Below are 10,005 nucleotides of genomic sequence, written 5' to 3'. Positions count from 1 at the left end.
ATGGTACTTACGAATGCGGCATCATAGAATCTCCTGTGCTCTTTTAGGAATGTTTGGTAATTGCCCAGAGGTGGGAGAGCGTCGCGGCTGCAATGGCTGGTCGATGGGAACGTGCTGCTCATAGACATCGTTTCTTCCGGATGGTTCTCAGCGCGGCGACGAGGTGTGTGCAACGACCCCTTGTGCGAGCAGCCGTTCGTTCTTCTTCCTTCAAGTTATGGCACGAACCCACGAGGGGCACATTGGCCATGGTTCGCAATGAAAAAACAATATGAAGTTCTTGCATCCCATATTATAGTAATACCTATAATTAATTTATAGTGATTATAAGTTTTTTTTTTGTTTTCTTGAAAAGTGGTCATGCCAATTTGCAGGTACCGCGCGGTACTGGAGCATATTCGGTTACGGTTCCCGGCAACTGCAGCTTATGCAACCGTAATCTTTATCAGGAAACGCTTGCGGCAAATGCTATGCAACTATGAACGCTATATAGTGCCAGTACGCACTATATCCGGTAGTGGCTAATCGTGTAGAAAAGCAACCAGCACCTGAAAAGTGATGGTTGAAAACACAAGACTGAATTAAAGCTTTCAGCAGTTTTGTCCGACTGGGTCTATTTCTTGCAACAAATGCTTGCATCCTGAACAAATGTGTGCTCGAAAAAAAAAAAATTAGTGGTGATGACAAGCCATGCCAATTAATCTTTTCTCTCTAAACAAAGGCACTGAGTGCAGCCACAAACAGTTGGGTGATTCCACGAGAGATCAACACGGGTCCAAAAATTCATATTTTAGATTTCATTCAATATTTTATGTTTTGTGCGCATATCACTCGGTAGTACGAAAGTGAACTTGCCTTCTTTGACAAATGGATACTTTAGGAGAAAAAAGGTATCGAAGTTCTTCAGGTTGCAGGCGCCATTTTCATGCACCGGGCATTCTTGCAAATTCACAACAATGTGAAATACAAAATATTACAGCTACAAAGAATGCGTTTTCTTCTGTAAAATGTATACGTAAAGAAGAGTCAGCAAGCGTTGTTTGAGGCTTCTGTTAGAAAAAATTCTTAATTTGCTACACTTTTCGAAATTTGCTATATTTACGAATTTTTATCTACTAAACTAATGCATGTAGCCTTTTGAAATTTGGTGGGCTATGAGACCTTAACCTGTTTAACGATTGTGATGAATATTGTTGCTGTAGCGCAAATTTCCATTTTTACAGTTTGCCTCAAATGTGAAGTTTTGAAGAAAATGAACACTATTTAAAAATCAAAATAAAAAAACCCCATCGTTAATTTTTCTCAAAATTTCGTAAACCGCTGTCCACACACACTGGAAAAAGAACATTAAAAAACATCTTGCATTATTTTGTTTTTAATGACAATATATGTGGTAGAAATGAGAGCTTCGCCGGGATGCAGCAAGGTGCTAAGAAATAGGGACATCGGGGTAAAAAGAACGTCCATTAGCCTCTGACTTGCCTAAACTTGGCCATGATTGCGACAAAAGGGTAATTTTACCCTTATGGTTAATACTTATGCATAAAATACCATTTAGTACAATACACATTCTCTTGAATGTGAGTAATTAACGTCAACAGAGCAACCTTTACAAGGCTCATTTTATTTAACAAGTGTGCGTAGCTTGCAGCGCAGATAATTGCAGGTTTAACGGTGAACTCCCTGTGCATGTACACAAGTAACAAAATTTACGGCAGGTAAAAGTCTCAAAAAACGTACTCGCCATGGCTCCGTCGGCAACGTCATTATACTGTATAACCTAAGATACGGTAGTTGGGTGGGGGGGGGGGGGGGGGCGATGGCGTTGGTTAGGGCTGATTTAGCTGGCAGATAGTGCCAACGGTTGCTCTCTTCTGCCGCCTCTTTAAAAAGGGGGTTGAACACGTGGGAAGAGACGCGACACTTCCTCTCTCAGAAATTTATGAGTTTTGGGAAACATTACCTGTTCCGCACACTCTTAAGGAAATTGTCTTCTGTGTGAAGCCTCAAGTAGAGCGTTTCTGTTTTTATTGAAGTATTGGCAGGCAGAGATGAACTATTCCGCGTTAACAGGGAAGGGGGGGGGGGTGTTCGCGGAACTAGTTCTTACTCTATGAAACAGCGTACAGCTTCTGCGTGACGGATTCCTTAAACCACTCCTGGATGGTGAGGTGATATTCAAAGTGCTGAGAAGTCTTTATATAAGGGGTGATTCATTGGCACTCTTAATGTAATCTGCTGCATCATTGCCTGCAAGTCCAACATGTGGTGGTATCCACTGAAACCTCACAATGAAATGCCTATTGCTGAGCTCCTGAGCTAACATCAATGACTGTCGGCCGAACTTGCTGCCATACAGTGCACGTACGGGATAATTGTTGGAGCACCGCTGACAAATCCGAATGGATGATAGCGTGCTGAGAACACGTCCTCAGTTTACGAAGCGTTGTAGTAATGGCGGTTCTTTCCGCATTTTCAAATAAGACCAACTGATCCAGAGGGCCAGATCACGCAGATCTAATGTAGCGAATCTAATAAAGCTTGCTCTTAAGAGGAAGCTTTAGCTCGGGCCCAACTCTGATGCCGCCTATTCAAATACATGTAAAACGCATAAACGATTTTCTGGGATAACCACTGGGCCGATTTTACTTAAATTTGTTGCACATGATAGAGAAAGGTAAATTCTAGTGACTGTCTGACGCGAAATGTCGATTTCTGGCCTGCATTATTTAACTGGAATTTTCAAGAATTGGTAAGTTTGAAAAAAATTGAGGCACAAAGTTTACGAATTCGTAGCTCTGCACCTATATAAAAGATATCGAAGACCTGTGAACGGCATCTATTAGAGCATTCAAAGCAGACAAATTTGATATGCCAATTTATTTCTTACATGAATTTGTTACATTGTTTACAAGGATTTTGCACAAGTTCTACACACAAAATAGTAGTCTATTTTAAAGCCATGTAGAATATAGCAATTTTGTCCACTTTAGATTTACTATTCGGTGCAGTTTACAAGATTGTGATATCATGTTTCATTGCCGAGTTAGAGTTGTAAATTTGATAGTTTCGTTTTCTGAAGCTCTGCTATTTTGTCAATTTTATTAAACAGTTGACGACTGAAATAAAAAAATCGCAACCAACAGTCACTAGAGTTTCACTTTTCTTTTAACTGCAACAAACGTCATCAAATGTGGTGCAGTGGTTGCCGAGAAAAACGAATTCTCGTTTTACATGTACTTAGATAGGAGCACCCAAGCTAAAGCTTCCTCATAAGGCGGCGGCCACACCGCCAGCAACTTTCAACGTATTTCGCTTTACCACCTGTTTGCCACCGCCTCCCACGGACCCACTGCCCATTCTTCTACACTCTACCAACTCGTTCAAAATAGACGATTTTTAGAAGAGCATCATCTGAAAGCGCTAACAAATTATGCGCGCGAATGATGGCCCAGCAGCACAATTTACGTCAGAAAGTTAGGCATTCGAGAACTACGTGCTTGCAATCATAATACTAGTTTACTAAAACTGCCCTTTTGTCGCAATCATGGCCAAGTTTAGGCAAGTCAGAGGCTAATGGACGTTCTTTTTACCCCGATGTCCCTATTTCTTAGCACCTTGCTGCATCCTGGCGAAGCTCTCATTTCTACCACATATATTGTCATTAAAAACAATAATGCAAGATGTTTTTTAATGTTCTTTTTCCAGCGTCTGTGGACAGCTGTTTACGAAATTTTGAGAAAAATTAACGATGGGTTTTTTTATTTTGATTTTTAAATAGTGTTCATTTTCTTCAAAACTTCACATTTGAGGCAAACTGTAAAAATGGAAATTTGCGCTACAGCAACAATATTCATCACAATCGTTAAACAGGTTAAGGTCTCATAGCCCACCAAATTTCAAAAGGCTACATGCATTAGTTTAGTAGATAAAAATTTGTAAATATAGCAAATTTTGAAAAGTGTAGCAAATTAAGAATTTTTTCTAAAACACTTCCATTTTGCACAGAAGCCTCAAACAACGCTTGCTGACTCTTCTTTACGTATACATTTTACAGAAGAAAACGCATTCTTTGTAGCCGTAATATTTTGTATTTCACATTGTTGTGAATTTGCAAGAATGCCCGGTGCATGAAAATCGCGCCTGCAACCTGAAGAACTTCGATATTTTTTTTCTCCTAAAGTATCCATTTGTCAAAGAAGGCAAGTTCACTTTCGTACTACCGAGTGATATGCGCACAAAACATAAAATATTGAATGAAATCTAAAATATGAATTTTTGAACCCGTGTTGATCTCTCGTGGAATCACCCAGTTATGACAAGACACACTGATATTTATTTCATGATCGCTTTCTATACTGGCTCTATACCAAAGATAAACAGCTCTCTCGGCATTTCAACCATAAGTATCACTGGCTCACTGACCACGTTGGCATGCGACTTCACTAAACCCGATGTGCCGTGAATTGCGCGCTTCTGCTGCAGAAAACTAGTCGATACGCACCAGACCGATGGACTGCATTCACGGGTAAGTTCGTTGTGTTTAGGTCAAAACGTTCCTTGGTTTGGGACAGCTCATTGAGCCGATGAGCTTCATTCAAGTACCAATGACCAACTGCAAAATAAAATCATGGGATCCTTCATGATGGTGGGGTGGCACTTGTTCGCCGGTTGTAGGTTGACCTTGGTGAAACTAGGCATCGCTATTGGTAGGTGTGGGCATTTGTGTTTTGGACCATCATTTTTATTTAAAAACATGTTTATTTGAAATAATACTGTTTGAACATTGCAAGCCTGCGACTTCTTGCACTTTTCACTGGTGCGTTTGTATTGTAATCAAGATGAATGACTTTTCGCATCATCAGAGGCTATGACAACGGTGGCTGCTTAATTTATTGACCCTTTTTGCGGCGATCCTGTGCGCGCTGCCATGTTTGATCACGTGGTGACGCGACCATTGCCTCAGCTGCCTTCGTGTTTACAATAGATGCACATGGCGCCCGGTGCGGCTCAGGAAACCTCTGTTTCGGGAGATATTGCAGACGCTGACTGAGTGATCGGCACAAAGCTTTGGCCACAGCTTAAGAGGACATGTAAAAGCGCTTTCGAAGCTCATTAAGCTTTGTCTAAACGGCGCGAGCAGCGTATATGGTGCTTGTTCCAAAAACGAGGCTAAAAATGTATTCCAAGCAAAAACGCTTAGGAATTGAATCGGAATCTGTGTGTTTTGCACTTCGTTCTTCTTTGGCAAATACTTAGAAGTAGCGGCTTGTCACGTTTCTGACACAGTGAAGTTCGTTAGTGCGGTCACTATCCGCGGGTGTGCTCAGTTGCAATATATTTGTTCTTGCTGCACACAAGACTTTAGAGATGGGCAAAACGGCTCACTTTAATGAGCTGAGCGGCTCGGAATGGCTCAGCTCACTAAAATGAACCGGTTCATTTGAACGGCTCACCGGTTCACTTAAACGTGTAACCTGTATTATGCATATTCTATAGTTATTTGGTTTTGAAAAAAAAATGATATATGCATAATTTAATAACCGTGTTATTGGTATTTTCGCTATGTTTAGAGAATATTTTTACACATATTAAAAGCGTGAATTTTTAGTTGTAATGAAACTTTCTTTTCTGATATTGGGGATAAAATGCTTATGATACTGTGACAGGCGGAATGCGACATACTTTTTTCAGAAAAAAATATGTGACTTCATTGTCATTACAGAAGCTTGTCTTTTTGTGGTACTTTAAAATCAACTTTTGTCAAAATAAGAACAAAAAATGATTGTACATTATGTTTCAACTTTATTCATTTATTCACATACGTACGTTCACTATAATATGATTCGAGGTCGCGGGATCGAATCCCGGCTACGGCGACCGCATTTCGATGGGGGCGAAATGCGAAAACACCCATGTTCTTAGATTTAGGTGCACGTTAAGGAACCCCAGGTGGTCTAAATTTCCGGAGTCCCCCACTACGGCGTGCCTCGTAATCAGATCGTGGTTTTGGCACGTAAAACCCCATAATTTAATTTTTAATTTTGAGTAAGCTGTAACACCATACAAAATGAATGTAGAAATCGTTTCTTGAAGTACAATACAAAAATCATACTAAAGATCTACAAAACTGCCGCATGTACCTTTCGTTTTTTTTTTCACTTGAGTGCACGCGCGATACTGGCGATCATGCCATCATACGCCAGGACAAAAAAAAAAGAAATGAATTTCTATTACAACACAACAGATCATTGACCTCGTTTTAATGACGTGCTAATGATACACGCTCAGAAAATTCTCTGAAGTGGATGTCATGGGCGACATTTTCATGACTACAATAATTAGCACAAATGAAGACCAGGACGTAAACTGTACGTTCACCTGTTTTCTTTAAAGACACGGAAGACCATCTTCGAAGTGTTATTGGACCAGCGCACGATGTGCGATCGGTGAGAGTCGTGAGACATCGTTCGAACAGCAGCAGGCAACGAACGGTACCATCCTTTGCCAATTAAGACTTCTTTACTTCTCCCCTTGGTGGCATCGGGTGCCACACCATAGGACGCACAAAAAAACCAAAAGGACTGCTGCGCACACCACACACTGCAAGCGAGTACCAGCAGCGCGAGTCTGCCCACACCGGCCACCATTCGTCGGTCAGAAATCGAAACCCAGCAGAAGACCCAGCTCTGACAGAACGGTTCAGCACAGCTCATTCAAGGAGAGAGAATCTGCTTCTTCACTCCGAAAGAACCGCTGCTCACGTATTGAACCACGGCTCAATCGCTCTTCAAAAGAGCGGCTCAAAAGATCCGGCTCGTTCCTGAGTGCTCTCTAGGAACGGTTCCTCGTGCTCACTGAACGAGAGAGAGCCGGCTTCCTCTCTCCGAAAGAACCGCCGCTCACTTACTGAACCACGGCTCCCTCTCTCTTCAAAAGAGCAGCTCGATCCTGAGCGCTCAGGAGCGAGCCAGATCTTTTGAGCCGCTCTTTTGAAGAGCGAGGGCCGTGGTTCAGTAAGTGAGCAGCGGTTCTTTCGTTCTTCAGCGGAAAGCGAGGGGGTGAAGGCGACTCTTGCGAGGAAGGGCGAGAGGGCAGTTGCTATCTCGTTCCGCTAATAGATGGCGCGGAAGTCGCACCCAGCAGAAGACCCGGCTCTGACGAAATGCATCGGCACGGCTCTCTGAACGCGAGAGAACCGGCTCCCTTTCTCCAAAAGAACCGCCGCTCATTTTTACTGAACCACGGCTCACTCGCTCTTTAAAAAAAGCCGCTCACAAGATCCGGCTCGCTCCTGAGCGACCCATCTCTACCAGAACTTGAACGTGGCTGTTCTGTTCTTTGTAATAGCTTGTAGCAAATATGTAGTATCGCTAGTAACTCGCTTAACTCCTGTGTCATGAAACATTCAACTTCGACCATTCATTTGCTGTCGGTGTAGTCGCTGTTACCCATGCTTTGGTGCAGATTCAAATGTGCGCCCATTCACATATTCTAAACACATTGGCGATGGAGTGTGCGTAAGTTTGCGTGCGAGTTGGGGTAGATGTGTGTAGGCAACGTGCGCGAAAATTACAATGTCAGGAAGCGTTATTGTTTAACGAGCGGTACTCACTCTTGCCGACGTTCCGGGGTTGAAGTCTTTTCTCTGGAGGTTAGTAATATAACGCTGGCAGATAAGTGATTTTTTTTTTACCCACAAGGAAAGTCGTACATCGAGAAAGGCCGAATTAAGAGGTTGTCCATATGTAGCAAAGGTTCGTGAACTTGGTAACATATTAATTCCATTCCTTAATATGCCAGTCACTATTCTTGCAGCCAACTACTGCACACATCTTCAATCCGCCGCTCCACATTTTCCAGCATGAATTGAGCACAGTACGTGACCGAAAACCCAGTTGCATTTCCGACAGCTGATTGTACAGAAACATGGCAGAAGCGGTAATGGTTTCGTAGTTGTTCGCTTTTGCTGAGGAAACTTATGGCGCGCCGCCAAAAGCACCATCTCATTTCTCGAGAATGAATTGCTCCGTGAAAAGGGTTAATAACGGTTCGGAAAGCGAACGGTTCACTTCGTTGCTTGAATCACTAAATGGGCTGCTCCCAAGCAGGAGGTGGGAGAATGGGAGGACACGGCCAGTAAACGAGAGGGTGCCGCCTCTGAAGTGCGCGTTAGTCGAAGAACCGCAGGATGTTCCTGGCTGCTCATTAAATATAAAATATTAATTAAATAATATCTTGCAAGTTTTAAAGCATAAATGTGCGGCGCCGGGTACTTACGCAATGTTTGAAGTAATTTATTTATGTCATTTTCTTTCATTCATAGCCGACAGGTAGTGTCGCAAGCGTTCGCTGGCGTCGCCCACCCTTGAAGCAAGTTGGCGCGCTCCGGCCTGTAATGAGTGTGTGCGTGCGTGCGAGCTCTGCCGCACATTTGTGACTCAAAAAAAGGGGAGGGGGGAATGGGCGGGGGAAAGCAGCGTTTAAATCACCGTTATGCACCTGGGTGCAAGACTTGGTACGCTCGCACGGACCAAGGCTGCAAGGTATCGCTTTTTTGAAGCTCCCAGAGATGATGAGCGATGACTTGTGTGGGAGCGAAATGAGTGCAGACCTAATAAGCTCGGCGGCACTGATTGCACTGTGTGCGAGCTTCACTTTGAACCTCATTTCATCGTGAGAGACTACAAGCACATAATGGAACAGAAGTTCGAGTGCCAAGAATGAAACCAATTCTTCGACCTGACGTGGTGCCGGCTATGGGCGTCTTGTGCTGGAGGATGGATAGATGAGACTGAACCCTTTAAATCGGGCGATGGCATACGCCACCTAGCCGTAATTATAACATATTTTGTACTTTGTGGTGGGTGAAATTTCATCCCTGCCTTGATTTTAGCCACCAATCAGATAACCTCCATTTGGTTATTTCTACCCGCTTAAAGTCTATTTTGCCTCAACTGTCCCTAAACCCGAATGCTTTGAAAAAAATCAGCCCCGTTGCTTTGCACTGTAGGGTTAAGGCCTTTAAAGAAAAGTATGAGGTGTTCAGCCGTTTCCTCTTCCTCTCCACATGCACCGCACAACGTGTCTATACCTTGGTACTTGACTCGGTACATCTTAGTCCGCAATACTCCCATCCTGGCTTCAAACAACAAAGAGCTTCCCCTAGAATTATCATAGATATTTTCTTTGCCAATTTCTTGCTTGAAAGTTCGGTATGTTCCCAGTGCTGATTTCGTCTGCATCCCTGTTTTCCATAGACCCCTCTCTGTTTCTTTAACCATTTTCTTAACCGCCGTTTCCTGGTTTGCACCCCTCCTGCAGTCCAAATATTTGATTGACAATTTTCTGGTCCGCTTCCTCCATTTTGTGTCAACATTCCTCATGTACAAATAACTGAAAACTCTCCTTCCCACCGCTTTTCTGCCATTTCTCTCAATCGCTCCTCAAATTCTATCTTGCTGCTAGTTTCCCTGCCCTCGAAAGACGTCCATCCCATGTCACCCTGTACCCCCTGATTTGGTGTATTTCCGTGTGCTCCCAAAGCAAGCCTGCCTACCCCTCGCTGCTTAACTTCCAACCTTGCTTGAACCTCTGATCTCATGCACAGGACCGCATTACCGAAAGTCAAACTAGGAACCATCACCCCTTTCCAAATTCCTCTCACCACTTCGTACCTATTGTAATTCCACAGTGCCCTATTTTTCATCACAGCTGCTTTCCTGCTACCTTTAGTCGTTACATATTTTTCATGTTCCGTTAGGTACTCAGCCCCATTGTTTATCCACTACCTCCAGTGTTATCTCCTGTATCCTATGCTCACTGCCCTGATTATCATTCAAAATCATGACTGCCGATTTTTCTTTACTAAACTTCTAACCTAATCTATCTCCCTCTTTACCACAGATGTCCATTAATCCCTGCAAGTCTTCCTTGCTGTCAGCCATAAGTACAATGTCATCTGCATGCATCAGTCCTGGTAATGACTGTTTAATCCATTCTCCT

The 10,005-nt window shown here is 43.1% G+C and overlaps 2 protein-coding genes across 2 annotated transcripts in view; both read left to right on the top strand.

The window, feature by feature from the left end:
* Positions 1-643, top strand: part of LOC119437547 (GDP-fucose protein O-fucosyltransferase 1) — a 96,380-nt gene extending 95,737 nt beyond the window's left edge. The window contains exon 10 of the transcript XR_007465167.1: positions 48-643. The gene's annotated coding sequence lies outside the window, so the exon portion shown is untranslated. The remainder of the gene's footprint in view (positions 1-47) is intronic.
* Positions 1-10,005, top strand: part of LOC119446701 (tigger transposable element-derived protein 6-like) — a 55,037-nt gene that overhangs the window by 14,278 nt on the left and 30,754 nt on the right. The gene's annotated exons all lie outside the window — the stretch shown is intronic.

Source organism: Dermacentor silvarum, chromosome 1 (genome assembly GCF_013339745.2).
Source record: "Dermacentor silvarum isolate Dsil-2018 chromosome 1, BIME_Dsil_1.4, whole genome shotgun sequence".
NCBI classification, from domain to species: domain Eukaryota; kingdom Metazoa; phylum Arthropoda; class Arachnida; order Ixodida; family Ixodidae; genus Dermacentor; species Dermacentor silvarum.
This window is presented reverse-complemented; position numbering and strand designations above follow the sequence as displayed.